This window comes from Aulonocara sp. 'chitande type north' Nkhata Bay, linkage group LG16 (genome assembly GCF_057382095.1).
Source record: "Aulonocara sp. 'chitande type north' Nkhata Bay isolate Kocher_YH1m ecotype deep benthic linkage group LG16, A_spYH_male_GT1.1, whole genome shotgun sequence".
NCBI lineage: Eukaryota > Metazoa > Chordata > Actinopteri > Cichliformes > Cichlidae > Aulonocara > Aulonocara sp. 'chitande type north' Nkhata Bay.
Genome location: NC_141359.1, coordinates 27596159 through 27611770, shown reverse-complemented (window position 1 = coordinate 27611770; position 15612 = coordinate 27596159).

Here is a 15612-nt window from a genome sequence, read left to right as displayed (position 1 = left end):
TTGGCTCAGAACAAGTTCTGGAGCAATGCATTTCATCCATCTATTTTCCCAAGTGATGTTGACTCCGTCATTTCATATTAGCTTTCTAATCTTATTTTAATTCTCAAAATATCTTTGTGTGTTTGTTCCTTTTGGACAACAACTCCAATCAGGAATTGAGCAACCAAACTTTTCACATTTTTCTTGCAGGGTCTTGTCTATATCAGACATCATAATGTCAGCTTTAATGACCTGTTTTAACATTTAAAAATCTATAGCAGCAAATTATTAAACAATAACATCTAATTTATAACCACAAAATTGCCATCAATTGTATATTGTGATGCCATCAGGTTACGGGGCAACTACCTACTAACCAAAATCATCAGCTTGTGTTGACTGTGATTAGCGACGCACAATGCTGCATACTAACAGATATAACAAGAACCTGCAGAGAAAAAGTAGTTGAGGATAATGAATGTCTGTAAAACAACCTTAATCTGTTTTTAACCTGATCCATTTGCAGATATAAATGATAAGAATCCATTTTAAAAACAAAGTACACTCATTGTTAATAAGCAAATCACATGTTTGGGGTCAGGTCTGCATAATGAAGAACTGATTTGAAGTTTCTGTCTTAAAAAGTGCTTTCTTTCACGAATTTGTATAATTAAAGTTTTTAAAAAATAAATCTGATTCAAAAAGAAAAATAAATCCAAGCTATGAATAAATAAATAATATGATCTAAGATCAATCTTCACTTTTTTCTCAGAAATCATAGGTACCAGATATGAAAAGGAGACAACATGAGCTTTATTTGTAATTGCATTACATTTAGCAGATTACCAACAGCTTACATTTAATATGTAGCAAATTATAAAGTGTTAACACAAAAAATGAAATTAAATGCAAAAAATTTAACACTTTACGATGCTGATCTCTTCAGCTTCTGCTCTTCTGTTTCCAATTCCTCTGATGTTTTGAACAAATCTCACTGGGAGATGCAAGCACACTTTTTTTATTAGTTTAGTGGAGTAATGCTTACCGTTTGCCCAATCTTTTTTATTTAATATTAGATTCAATAAAAATTCGATTAACTTGCGGCTTCAACAAACACAAAGAAAACAAAACAACAACAACAACAAAAAAGCTACTCTATCACTGAAAATTGATCATTTCAAAAACCTGGAGCTGATAGCAGCCTTTGGCCCAATTCCTATTGCTACTGGCATTATTTGCATACAAGCGAACACACTTTTCTGTTTGTCTGCATTTGTAAAAGGTGAAAAACAATCGGAAGAGGAAATATTGATATGGATATCCGAAGACCTGAAAAATTGCCCGCTGCCCTTGAGACTAAGTGAGCACGCTAGCCAGTGTAAAGTACCACCAGGAAGTACAAGGAATATAAATCAATTGATTTCTCTCTTCTTCTTTTTTTTAAACTTTAAACCTGAAATGACTTGAAATGCAGTGACTATAGAACAATATTTATTAACTTGTAAGAAGATTATACAAGTATAATATGCTTAAGTGTAAGTGTGTTTCCTGCCTTATTTCAGTTTCAGGGTTACATTTCTTAAGACAGAAGTGACTGAGGTCAAAGAGTAGATTTAGCTCATCATCCAGATGTTAAGGTCCCAAAAGCAGATCCTACAGCAGTGATATATGTTTTGAATTTTCCCAACTTGAAATGTTTAGGAACACTTGATCTGTGCAGCATATTGAAGTCGGCAGCAGACAGTGAATCTGAATCAGTCTGGTAAGCAGAGTTGGCAGGCTGACTCCTTTGTTTGTCTGTCTGTCTAAATATGAAGAAATCGCTTTAGGAGATATTTACGCTCCCCTGTTTTCCTCCTTCTTCGTCTTTCAAGGTCCTGCTGCTTTTATCCCCTTCCCAACCCCCTATTTTCTCTTTAACTGTGCATTCTGTTTTTATTTTATCCCCTCCTCATTCATTTGTTAGTTTATTTCGTAAGTGGATTCTTCCTTTTTTCCATACTTTCTTTTACCCTATATCATCTGTCCTTAATCTCCTTTGGCTATAAGCATGTGATGTTCTACGAGAGGTATGCTAATCTACAAAAAGAAACTTTTTAGGATGATCTGCAAAAGCATCTCGACATGGCACGATAACCCTATTTTGTAGCATCACACTAATTTCCTGTAGCTTGGGTTGGGCTAACCTATTTAGTTTTAATTCATGAAAGGTTTTGGCTTGTGATTATATTTTGGCAGTAAATCATGGTCATGAACCAAATCTTTGTGGGGGACATATGGCGCTCATCGGATAAGAGAGAAATGATTTAAAGTTTGTATTTATACAACTGCAATCAGTCTTATGGTGCATAACGTGCACAGAGCGAGAAAGACGAAACATTTTGACAATTATTTAACACATCCAGTCATTTCTAATCATCAATCTCATCCCTTGCCCTTTCACATAGTCTCATGTCGGACACGAACATGTAGCTTTTTCGCACACATCACTCCGATTGCGCACCCATGCATAAACATCACACTTACACAAACACCACCCACCAGTCGTCGGTTTGTGAGTCAGAAAGCCTCAGGTTTGCTGACTCACAAACCTCTCCTGTTGAATATCTCGTGGCATTGCCTATGCATGTGTATGCATGTCTGCCACCCAGACATGCATACACAGATGGACACATATACACACGAGTAGTCTCCTTTTGCACAAAATCACAGAGATCACAGTTTAACATGGGCACATGTAAAGCATGATTTAGCATCCACTGAGTTATTATTCATATTAATTTATTGCATACTGATACACATGCACAGTTAAAGGCGTATTTATGCCTGAACAAATTTAGGCATAGATGCAAGGCCATGTGTGGAGACACACTGATACAAAAACGTTTTTGATTTTTCACGCTAGTATGGATAACAGTGTGTTTTGTAGATCTAATGCAGGGATATTTCTTGTTATTATTATGAAAGCTTTAAGCTCACTATTTACACTATGTTCTGTTTTTTTCTTGTTATTGCATATTTTTTCATTGTCTTCATTCTGTGTATAATTTGTTCCTCACATTTACCCCGCCTTCCTCCTGCCCTCTCTATCCTTCCTGTACAATTACCTGCTCGGCACTAGAATAGAATAGAATAGAATAGAATAGAATAGAATAGAATAGAATAGAATAGCCTTCATTGTCATTGTACAGAGTACAACGAAATTGGAGTGCCACTCCCTTGGTGCAAGTTTCAATAATAAATATAAATGTAAAATATAAAAAGTACAACAAAACAATCCTAAGTACTCAAACACTAATGTGTTTCACCTGTGTCTAATTGCATCATTGTGTATTTAAGCAGCATATGCTGCCTTAGTTTTCTGCCAGATTGTTGATTGCAGTCAGTGGTCCAGCAGTGTTCACATAGTTTTCTAGTTTGTTTTTGCTGTAGGTCAGTTACCTGGTTTTGCCTCAGCTTTCTCAATTTCCAGAGCCTTCTCTGTTTACTTTATTACTACCTGTGTAACTGATCTTTTTGCTTCGGCGAAGACTTTTAGCCATGCCTTGTCTCTGAAGTTGTGGATTTTGGTTCTTATTCTAAGTCATTGTGGTGAGGCTGTACCGCCAACTGAGTCCACCACTTTGGTGCAGATTGAAATATCTCAAAAAGCACAGCCTTAGATGATTGTCATGAAATTTTAAAGCACCAACTTTTTTTATTTGTTCTGTTTTTTTCACTTCCACCATGAGGCAAGCATCTCTGCTTTTTATGCTGATATTGGAAGCGCCATAAAAACCTGGTTTAGCTTTCATGTTTCGCTCACATTCTTGCATTCCTTCTTTACTGAATCTGGCAAGTCCCTACTAACTTACTCTGGCACCACCACCTGGTCAAAAATGTTTTTCCAATTCTACATTAAAAAAAAACTGGTGATATTCCTCCTCCTCCTTTTTTTGTTTCTTACAAGTGCTAGCTGTGAATGCTAGCATGTTAGCTTGTGCGCCTAATGTCTTGGCTGTGTCTGAAATCATTCAGTCATTCAATACTCTGTGCTCTCCAGGCAGAGGATTATAAATTAGGCTTGGCATGAAAATGAATGAATTTTATTTGGCTTATTTTTTCTGCACTATTAATAATATAATTGCTGTTACATAATTAAAATGTGAAAGATGAATACTGGTTCAATATGAAGTAATTACAAACACACACTTTTGTGCGTAAGCATATTTTTCCAAATAAATAAACTCCTTGTGGTAGTTATTGTTGTGAAATGTGTTCTTAATCCTGCTTGACAGGCTGCCATTTCTTCTTGATGACACTGCATCACTGATTAGACACCATGGGTGAACTATGCAGGCGTATACTTACTATACTGTCTATCACTATATATTTAGCAAGACATGACAACATTGTACATTCACTATAGAATACATTAACTGTGAGGAACGCCTTACTCTGCGCAATGTTCTGGCTTACACATGGCTGTGCGCTGATCGTATGCAGAGCCTACACCAAGCTTTGCAGACCGTTGTTTACCTGTTGTAGCTGTTTACAGGAGGTGGTGTCACAAACAACCGGTCTGTGGGCTGTTCCTGCTTGTGCAGTTATTAGTCTTTCAGCCAGCCTTGGAAATATACAAGATTCAAAGAGCTGAAGTGAAACTGAGTCTCAAATACAATGAAAAGGATGGGCTGTGGCCACTCTTGTGCTCTTCATGCTGGGTTTTTGTTTTTGTTTTTAATATTATGTCTGTAATGTATTTTTTAAGCTACCAACTCTTCAACCAATCCATTTTCCAACTATGCACAGCATCATCCACAATGAGTTACACGCTGTACATCTGAGTCGGTTGAGTAGGTTGAATGTCCACTCTGCAGATACCCACACAAAATAAAACACAGTACCATAAATGCCCGCTTTTGAAGTCTGGTCTGCTCTACACAGGATGTATGCACGCATGACTCTGACTTTAGCTGATTTCCATTTTGGGCATGCATTCTTTTTTTAATTCAGATTTTCACAAGCAGAAAATATTTTCATATAGAACGAGAAGGGTACCTTGATATGGTTTCCTAAATTACAAGCAATATACACTCATTACTGACATTAAACACATGGGAAACAAAGATAAGCCCAGCAAAGATCACAGATTAAACACAGGATCTGGGCTGGTTTTCTTCATATCATATACTGATTACATGCATGCTCATACATAAATGCAAACACACAGGAGTAATCTGTATTTTTAATCAAGTTCATAAAACAGAATTGCTTGCTTGTATTTTCTATGCAGACATCCAGTTCCCTGCAAATCATACTCTACTTCAGCTGCAAACACTTACAAGCATCTTTTATTATATTATATGTTCCATAAGATGTATAAGTCACTGCGTTTCTGCAGTGCAGTAGAGCCTGTCAGTTCAGTAAAGTATTGCAACATTTAAGCTAAGACAGACACGAGGGAACGAAGGTATATTTGGCATATCTGAAGCTCTCTCTGTAAGTCATTGTGCAGAGAAGAGCATTACTTCATTGACTTTAATAGAAACGTAGGCTGTGACACAGACTAGGGAATAAGAAGACATCACCATAACTGGGGATTGATATTATCCAGCCTTTATTGTGAGTCTGAAATGGCACTGCCTGTCTTTCTATCCTCTGACTCTTTCTCTTGTCTCCCTCTATTCTGCCTCTCACCCTGACTTACATCCCAAAAGAAGAGATTACATTAGAAAGACCTCCTTTCTTGTCTTTCAGTAGAGAAGTGCATAATTACTGTGTCTGGGCCTGTGCCAGAGTTCTTCAGTCCTTATTGTGATTTTAAGAAACCTAATTTTCACAGCTTCACTGCCACACTTTGGTTGAAAAATAAAACGGTGCTGTTGAGCTCTCACAAAATGGTATTAAGTCAAATTACCGAGGGTATAATAGAACAAGGGTTTGCTGTGTTTAATATAAAGATACCTGACTGTTGTTGTATAAGACACAGCCCTATGAAGAAGTGTCCTGAACTAAACTGTAGTGTGAAGAGTGAATAATTAGCTGCAACCTTGAAAAAAATGTTTTAACCAGAGAGAACCTTTCCAAAAAAATTTCGACACTTCAAGGTTTTTTTTAACCATTTTCTCTGATCTGATATTATCTAGGGAAGTGTAAAAGAAAAGGCTAGAGTTTGAAGGTTTCTATAGGGCATCGGGCAAATGGTACAGTAAAACTGCTGTGTTACAAGCCCCCTGCTTCCCCAGGGCTGTGTATTATTATGGCTCCCTGATACTAACCAGTCCTCTGTGTGCCACAAAGTCTTTTATTGCTCCCACGCAGAGATTTCGCTTTCATCTTTTATTATGGTTTCTTCTCCTCATAGATATTCCTTTTTTAGTTTTTCTCTTATCTGTCTGTTCTTATCGCTGAGTCTTTCAGTCTCTCTCTCCCTCAGCACACACACACAGACACACACCTATACACACACACAGACACAAAAACATAAAACATAGTCGGAGCAAAAATATCCTGCCTAATGAGAAATAACAATATTCAGGTCTAGTTGATACATATAACAACACACATCAACAGGCGCCTCGACTCGCAGTTCTGATATATCATTCCCCCCCCCCCCCCCCCCCCCCCCCCACACACACACACACACACACGAGATAAGACATGCCCTTAGAGGTCTGCAGCTTATGATAATGTCTGTCTCCTCCAATTAGACACTTCTATCTGTGTAATGTTTTCCACACTCCTTGCACTTTTTCCTCTTTCGTCTGCCCCGTTTTTCCGCCCCTATAATTGTCTCTCTATTCAGTCTCTTGAAGGCCTACTATCAGCCTGTAACCTGCTGCTGACGCAAAACAGATGTTTCTCCATTGCCTCCTTCCTCCCCCTATCTCTTCCTGCTTCTCCACTTCTCTGTCCTTTCACTTAATCCTCATCCACCTTCCTTTCTCAGCACTGTATTTTCTTCCTCTGCCCCTTGCCCCCAGTTTGCCTTCTAGTCCTATTTTGTCTTGTTTATGTCTCACGGTCCACATTTCCACAATTCCCCACCTTTCTCTACATCTGTTTGATGTGATAGCACTAGCAGTATAATGAATTCCAGAGGTCTAAGTGTTCAGACAACTAGTGTTTGACTGTCTTTGTCAGCAGTGTCTTTCATGAACAAACACTCTCATGAATTAGTGCTGTAGTTGTTGTTGTTGTTGTTTTTTTTTTTTGGGGGGGGGGGGGGGGGGGGGCTTTTTAGCCTTTATTACGACAGGACAGTGGACAGTAAAGCTGTGAGCGACAGTAGAGGGAAAAAAAATGCAACAAATAGCCCAGCACATGCGCAATTCCCCACAACAGTGCTACAGCATATGGGTCACCAAGCTCAACCTGGTGAGCCACACTGGCACCAAGTGCTGTAGGAAATGCATTTGTAAAGATACACCATGAATTATTATTATATTTCTTTTTATTATGAACAGATATAAGTCATAACAATATCAATTTCAAGACAAGCATCAATTCTGCCAACTGTCCACATCCATCTTACTTGCATTCATTTACATTGTCTAATCATTATTGTTTTCTGCTCCGAAGAATCCTCTGACACAGTCTCATAAATCACCCATGTTTGTTTCACATGTAGTGACTTACATCTGTCTATTTATTGGCTTTGCTAATCCTCCTCATATTTGTCTCCTTATTCTTGCATTCCTTTATTCCCCCTTTTTTTCAATCCTCTTATTTTCCGCTAATCTTTTCCATCCCCGATCACCTAAGGCAAGCTCACCTGCTGCTGAATTGAGAGAGCCTCATTATCTCAGACACCTGATGAGCGTGTGCTAGTTTTCGTGTGCAGCTGTGCATTTCTGTGTGTCTTGGGTGGCGAGGTACAAAGTGAATAGCGTGGGTTCAACTTGTCATCCGGAAAAAAAAAAAAACGGTCATCTCTACAAATTATGTTGATAATTACAGCATGCGCCAAACCAAGAGCTTAATGTGTATGTGTGTGCATGTGTGTGGGTGGGTGGGTGTTTTTGCAACAAGGGGTGTAAGCAGCATTTCCACAATATTACATTTTTAAGTACTAAATCAGCAGTTCTCCAGCCATGAATCAACCTAGAGTGTGTTGCATGGTTGTTTCTATGGGCTCTCCCACACCACAAGAGCATCTGTTTGTTTGAAAGAGTCCCTTTCCCAGCGTGACACAGAATTTATCATATCTGGTGAAAGTTTATGTTTTCTCTTCTAAATTGCTGAGTTATATTGACAATGGAAACACTCCCTTCTGCAATATTCCCAGGCACCCGCCTTAATCAGTTTACTGCAGAGAAACTGAGGTCTTTCACAGGGCTGAGATATGACACAGCGAGCCAAGCAGTGACACTTATTGATTCAAACTGGTTTACTTCACAAAGAAAATAATAAATAATCTGTATTTATAACATCTCACTGACCCGTATTTTTCCAGACTATTCTTTTTGTTGTGTTTATCTAATTCTGTGCTGTAAATCTGTGTTGTTTTAGTCGATTGTGATCATTTCATCACCAAATATGCAACGCTACAGCAGAACAATGGCACGCCACCATTCCCAAATGGTGTGCCATGAGGCAAGTCCAGGTGGGCCGTGGGATTTTGTAACAATAGTGCATTATTATTACAATATACAACTGAAACACAAGAAGGGAGAAAAAAACTGCAGCCTGGTCATAGGTTCATATGCCAAAAATATTCTATCAAAAGTGTCTTTGTCTGAAAATACAATCAAAACAAGACAGATGGTATAGGGACTTGAAAAGCAGTACTACTTGTCAGATCAATTATTGTTTAGTAGCATATAACTTAATAAATGTAGATCTTTTGGTTGGCGACATTGTGCCAAACCAGGATTTTAATCTAATTTAATTGAATATTGACCAAGTAAACAAAACCACAAAGGCGGATGCAAAATGGTGGGCTTGATACTTCCAAAAGAACATGGTCAAAAAAAAAAGTTTAAGGGCACTCTATGCAGTCCTGTGAAATACTACAAGTACTATTTTTGCTTCTGGAGGAATTCATAGGAATTAAGAGGGTCAGTTCTGCTGCTGATCAAATGCACTTGATAAATAGATTATCAGCAAGTGTGACCAACTCTATGAAAGTAGAAGTTTCCAGCAGTCTGCTGGTCTGTAGCATTCGAGTGCATGTTAACACATTGTCAAAATCTTCCCCTGAGTGGACATCCCTTGAAATTCAAGCCAAGATCAGACTGTGAAACTGCAAAAAAACAAAACTCTAGAGCTGTCTCTCAAACTCTACACACCTCAGATAGCTATGTGCTAAAGCTTGTAACAGTCCAATTACAAAAAGAGTGTGTCCTACAAGAAAAGGTTGCCTAGGGAAAGCAGCTTCTTTCTAAAACAAATGAGACCAAAGTGGAGATGTTTGGCACAGTATAACAGCACAAACACCTCATGCAAGCTGACAAGCAGAGTTGTGGAGGAGTCATGATTTGGGTTTGCTTTGCAACCACAAGACATGAGTGCTCTGTGATTATGAGCTTGTTTGTATACCACAGTATCCTGGAGTGAAATGTTAGGCCATCTGTGTGACAGGAAAATGATCCCAAGCACAGAATGGCTGAAAAAAAAGCAAATAATTAAGGTGCTGCAATGGTCTCAACCTGTCTAGAGTTCTGTGTTGGGGCCTTAAGAGAGCTTCGCAAAAACGAAATCTTGTAAACACCAGTGAATGAACGAAAGTTGTAAAGAAGAGTGGGCCAAAGTTCCTCCAAAATAAACACTCATCCCAAGTTTCCCTTGCATCCCAAGCACTTTTGTGGGCAGGACAAACTATTTATTTCAGTTATTTTATTATTAATTTACAAAATTAAAATTAAATCCTTAAAATAAAACAATCAAATAAGCACATAATAGCACTCTCAAAAGTATGCGGCTCATACTTTCAACTAACCATTCTCTTCTGTATAGCAAATTTCCTTCCTTCACAGTAACATTAATAAAAAGCACTGATAACCAGTGTCAATATTGACTCTGGCCCTAGTATTACTTACATTTTGGAATTTTGTCCCTCTAATGGACACATCTTATCTGCATACTAAAGATCATCGGATTTCCATAAAAATAAAATAAATGTCCTAATGCGCTGCTCTAAATATCAGGCCTTAATACACAAAACACAGTGGGAGGAAGGTTGGGCTATTGAAATGATTATTGTTTTTAGCTTTTTTCCAGAACTGGACTTCAGCATTGCATGAAGAGAAAAATAAATAATGTGGGTAAGCCTGAATTGCCCTTTAGGGTCTAAATATTAAAAACTAGCGGTCATATTACAAGATTAGTTTTGAGAGCTGAAAACAGTCTCTAGCCCTCTGTTGAGCAGATGCATCATTATCTGTTTTCTCAGCTTGTTTTGTTAGTTTTGTATTTAGCCGCTGGTCTTTCGGGAGTCTGACCTGAACTGCATAAACAGAGCAATAAACCAATAATTAATTCAAAGAATAAATAAAGAAATTCAGTTCAGGTCTGGTGATTTACTGAACCTGAGCTCAGTTGTCTTGGCAACATGTTGATCAAAAAGTAGACAAAGATCAAAGGTGTAACAGCAGGTCCGGCGATCCCCGAGCCTCTCCACGTGCATAGGTGTTTATGGCCGAGACAACAAATACAAAACTACTATAGCTGGCAAGCTAACATCTTGCATGAAACCTCTGCTAATGCTGGTGAGTATGGGTGAATGGGTGAGGCACTTTTTACAAGTGTTAAGGGTAAAGGGCGTTACAAAAAAGCAAAGCATTTACCATTTTGTGGATTTGCACCTGACCAAAATTTGCATGTGTAAGCGCAAAATACTGCAGAATTACTGGGCCCTTGTGGATGTGCTTGTTTGTGTGTGTTTCGTGCAGTGATCCAGTTTTCAGTAAAAGTAGGCCAGCCAGTTAGTCCATGAGTAAGCTTTTCTCTTGAGAAAGGAGCCTCCCTGAGATGACAGCATCATTAACAGCTGACCAACACACCCTACCAGTCAGACGCTCTCATTTTTGCATCGGCTTACACGTGACAGTCATATCACATATACTCTACAAAACCATTCAAACACACACAAATACACATGTACAGCTGCTGTGTGTGCTGTAATACACCCAAAGTCCGGCTTCAGCATTAGCGCATGATGGATACTGTAACTGTTTGTCTCCATGGTGTAAAAATATGATGCTGAGGTCACTGGCTCTCAGTTGAATTCAAATGAATGCTGACATGAACCGTCCTGAACTCTGTGTTACAGTCCAGCACCTCAGTTTCATTCTGAACAGATTATTTTTCTTTTGGGCTTGTCTGATTTCTCCCTTAAGTATGATTTACATATTTGAGACACTTACTTTCAAAGGTAAGATAAAATTTAAGCATCAACAGCAATGAAATTGACATTCATATGCAATACAGATGTAATGACCCAGTTTCAGGAGGTGTTGCGATAACATACCAAGGGCAAAGTCCTGAATCATGTAATAGCATTTAGTCTTTATTTAACACATATTGAAACTCCACTGCAGTACAACAAATGGGGCGGCTCATGGGCTTAATATTTGAATTCAGATGTTTTCAGTTTCATCGCCTCAGGTGTAGAAAATCAAACATCTAGCCATTCAGTCGGCATTAATAAACATTTGTGAGAGAATGGGTGATTCTTAAGAGCTCACAGAATTCAAGCGTGTTATTATAATAGGATGCCACCATTGCAACAGGTTGTAAATGGAGCTGTAAGTGGTATTATTGCCAAAGCAATATAGCATTTAGGAATCACAGCAATTCAGCCACAAAAATGGCAGATGACATAAAGTTACAGAAAAGGATTCCTGAGTGTTGAAATAAATCCCCAGTGCGCTGCTGATTCAATAACTGCTGAGGTCCAAACCCCCCTGACATTAACATCAGTGCAAAAACTGTGTGTCGGTAGCTTCAAGGCATGGGTTTCTATGGTTGAGCTGCTCCTGTAGGTGTAATTAGTATGTGGCCTGATGGTTTTGTCCATTTGCCATATGTCCATTATCTTTAGGATATTAAAGCATAGAAATTTAAGAAATAACTACAAAATATTAAATGCTATGACATTTTAGCTCAATAAAGTGATGGATAAAAGCTATAAAGTCGATTCTTAAACGTAGGTATTTTGGAGGAAACGGGAGGGCTTAATAAGCCAAAAGAGAATGAGTATAACATTTTTTGGTTGTATGTGGTATGTGGGATGATGCAGTGCAGATGTAGGTTCAGTGTTTTCAGATGAAGTGTTTAAAAGGCAGCATAACTCTGCATGAATTAAATGTGTTTCAATTGAGCAACACTGAGAACACATGGCCTTGGACCTTGCTAAGCTCTTTGATGGGCTTGGCTGGATGAATTATTTCTCAGCTGCTTTCAGAAGAATCACAGTCATGTTGGTGTGCTGCTTCTTCTGAAGTCGCATCAGTGCTGTTAGAAAGGGAGTAAAGTTTTTTAGATGTAATACTGCCAGTGGGTCAAAACACTCAAGGACTTTATTTGAATCATAATTTTCTGCTTTATTAAGAATCATTTTTCCTCAGTGCTAAAGTCACAGAGGAATTAAACAAAACTGCTAAAATGGGTCAGGTATGCAGTGAAGTCACATCCCATTATTTTTCACAGCTTTTGGGCTGGTCACTCTTTCTGAGAATGTCTTTTCGACTCAACAGAAACATACGGCCAAGAAAACTGTGGATGCGGACAGAGTGTTTGTTAACACTAGCATGAGTTGCTAATGGGCCCAAGCGCTATTGTAAACAGAGCCTGCTGTACGAAGTGATACTTCACTGTGTGAAGTATGTGTGACTAGACGTATGTTTTGAGTGTATTCTGCTGACAGAGGTACTTCTTATGAGTCAATATCATTATTTAAACAGCTGGTGAAATAATAATATTTTGCAATCTCTCAATCTCGGTATTTTGTAATCTCATACGTTTATAAGCTCTATGCGCTCAAAATCTGAAAATTTCTGGTCGTAACCCTCATATTCTAAGTCACCATCTGTGTTCCTATTAAGTCACGTCTATGAAATCTATCAGACAACAGCTGACTGAAGCACAAATTACAAAATCAAAGTCAAGTTCCAGATAATTGCTACAGTACACCTCCTCCCACACACTTCAGCTTAATCTCTCTTTTCCATCAGCTCATTACTGCACAGGTGGATCCTTAGTAAAATAGTCATCCTGCTGGCTTATTAAATGCAGGCGGATATGAGTCATACCCAATGGAAAACCTACTATATATGAATGACAGATTATAGGCACTCCAATTTACACATGAAATAACAGATAATAAGTGTAGATAGAGTCATATATGATTAGATGAGCTGCCCTTTTAACATAACATTACAGAGAGCTCATCTAGCTCTCATCAAGCTGAATTAATGTAAAAAAAGAAAAAAAAAGCAATCACTCATCCAAAGCCACAGGGTGAAGTTGTCATGTGCAAAGCGACGCTTTTCTCAAGTGCTCTTCCATGTAGGAATAATTTTCCAATTATTTCCAGTTATATAATCATTATTGCTTTGAAACGAAAGACTTCAGAACATTTTCATACATTCATATCATTATTATTTCCTTTAGAGCGGCAAAATTAAGGGGAAAAAATGGAAAAACACATTCGTGATGGGCAGCCTAATGAGGCGTCGAAACAAAATGTGTTTTTCACTCCAATGTGTATTGTTGTTCTAAAGCAACATTAAAGACAGGAAAGTAATGAAGCTGTCTGAGGCCTCTCAGTGGGTGGTGTAATGCAGCCGTTTCGTTACTGATTACAAGTTGTGTAGCAGAGTAGATTCTGAGTCTGAAATATCTTCCGCATGTGGTTCAGATAAGTGACTCCCCATCACGGTGAGAAAAACCCTTCAGAGAAGGAGCCTTTACTCATTAAAAGGAAAAGTTTTTCTTTGTGAGAGTGTTTTCCATTAATCAAACACATGCACACACACACACACACACACACAATGAGAAATAGGAACGCAGAAACAGATGACTAGCTGTTGTCTGTCTTTTCACTGTGATTCAAACATGAAAGCTGGGTGGACCATGACATGCGTCTTGTCAGTATGCCAGACTCAGCTGGCATGACGAATTTGTGATGACACCATCCACGTGAATATGTAAAATGTGAGCAGATGTAGCAGCAATGAGTGGTTCTGCATTACAAAGTGTTCTGTGTACGTTTGAATTTCCCAGGTAGTACAGCAGTGGGAGTGTGAGGGGTTCAATATTGATGCCTATAAAGTGTGTTTTAGTTAGTAGTTGATGATTGTTTCATTAACTTAACATTGATGGGGCTGAGATATTATCCCTATGATGCTATTAGCATAAATAAAACACGAGAAATTGTCATCATAAATTGCAGTTGCAGTTGATCAGATCAGCCTCGCATCTGAGGAACATGCACAGACAGTTGTAGTAATGATGCTACTGCAGGCATGCTGTTAAATGACAACATTACAGTTCTTCTCGTCAGGATTGCGTGCATTTCAATCCAGTCGAGAGCTTTGTAGCCACACTGTAATCTTGTCATTTCAGAGAATAAAGTGCAACTAAAATAGATCCAAAATAGAATGCCTTGGTGATGCTTAATTAGTTAGTTATATGCTTGTATGTTTGCAATTGCACAAAAAGAGATTGGCAGTAAATTATTTGCTAAAAGGGACCACAAACATGGAACCATTAAGTAAAAGTGCCACAGTGGATGGAAATTCTCCAGCATCATAAAGAAGATAATTCAAAACATGTTTCGCAGAAAACAACTGGCTTCTTCAGTACTGGAGCTCAAAACAAAATTCTATTGTTGGTCCTTTTCCCTTTATTTTTCTCTAGACACAGAACTCAAACCAAACTCCCCAAGTTATTGGGTGGTGCGTTGCAATGATTCTAATCAGTGGTGCCTTTGATCAGTGGACTAATTCACATCAATAAGCTTCAGCTTCGCATTGTTTGAAACATTTCTCTTCAAATATTCAGCAGCTCTGATTTTCTCAGGTCTGACTAATAGTATCGACAAGTTTGGGCTGATTGTATTCATTTGGACTAAATGGTCTAATCACAGAGCATTAAGGCTACGGCTAAAAAAAAAAAAAGAAAAGGAAAAGAAAAGAAAAAGAGAGGAAAAAACATTTGGAACTTTTTAAAGGCTAAAAACTCTTTTCAGATAAAGCTGGACTTGATTTAACTCGTAACCACGGCTTAACAATCCTGTGTCATGAAAAATAAGATATATAAAAAAAATTTGCCCTGGGCCAACTGGTGGACTATGTAGGAGTGCTAAAGTAACCAAATGGGGTTGCCTTAGTCTCAAGGGCTAGGGATAGTGCTAGACTGTGTTACATGTCCTGTGCTGTGACTTTACACTTGCTAAATTATATAAATTAAAAATGGCAACATGCAAGTAAAAAAAAAAAAAACCTTTTTCAATCTGTGGTTTGGGAGTGGCGTTGATATAAACCTTTGCCTCACAGCACGATGCAAAACAGAAACGCAGAAGAGGTGCACAGCTGAAAAAGGTGAAAATAGTCTAAATACTGTAAGTATGGTGTGAACGCTGTGTTGACAGCCCAGAGAAAAAAAACATGCAGTAATTACTTGGTGCAGCATTTTCGTCAGTTTTGG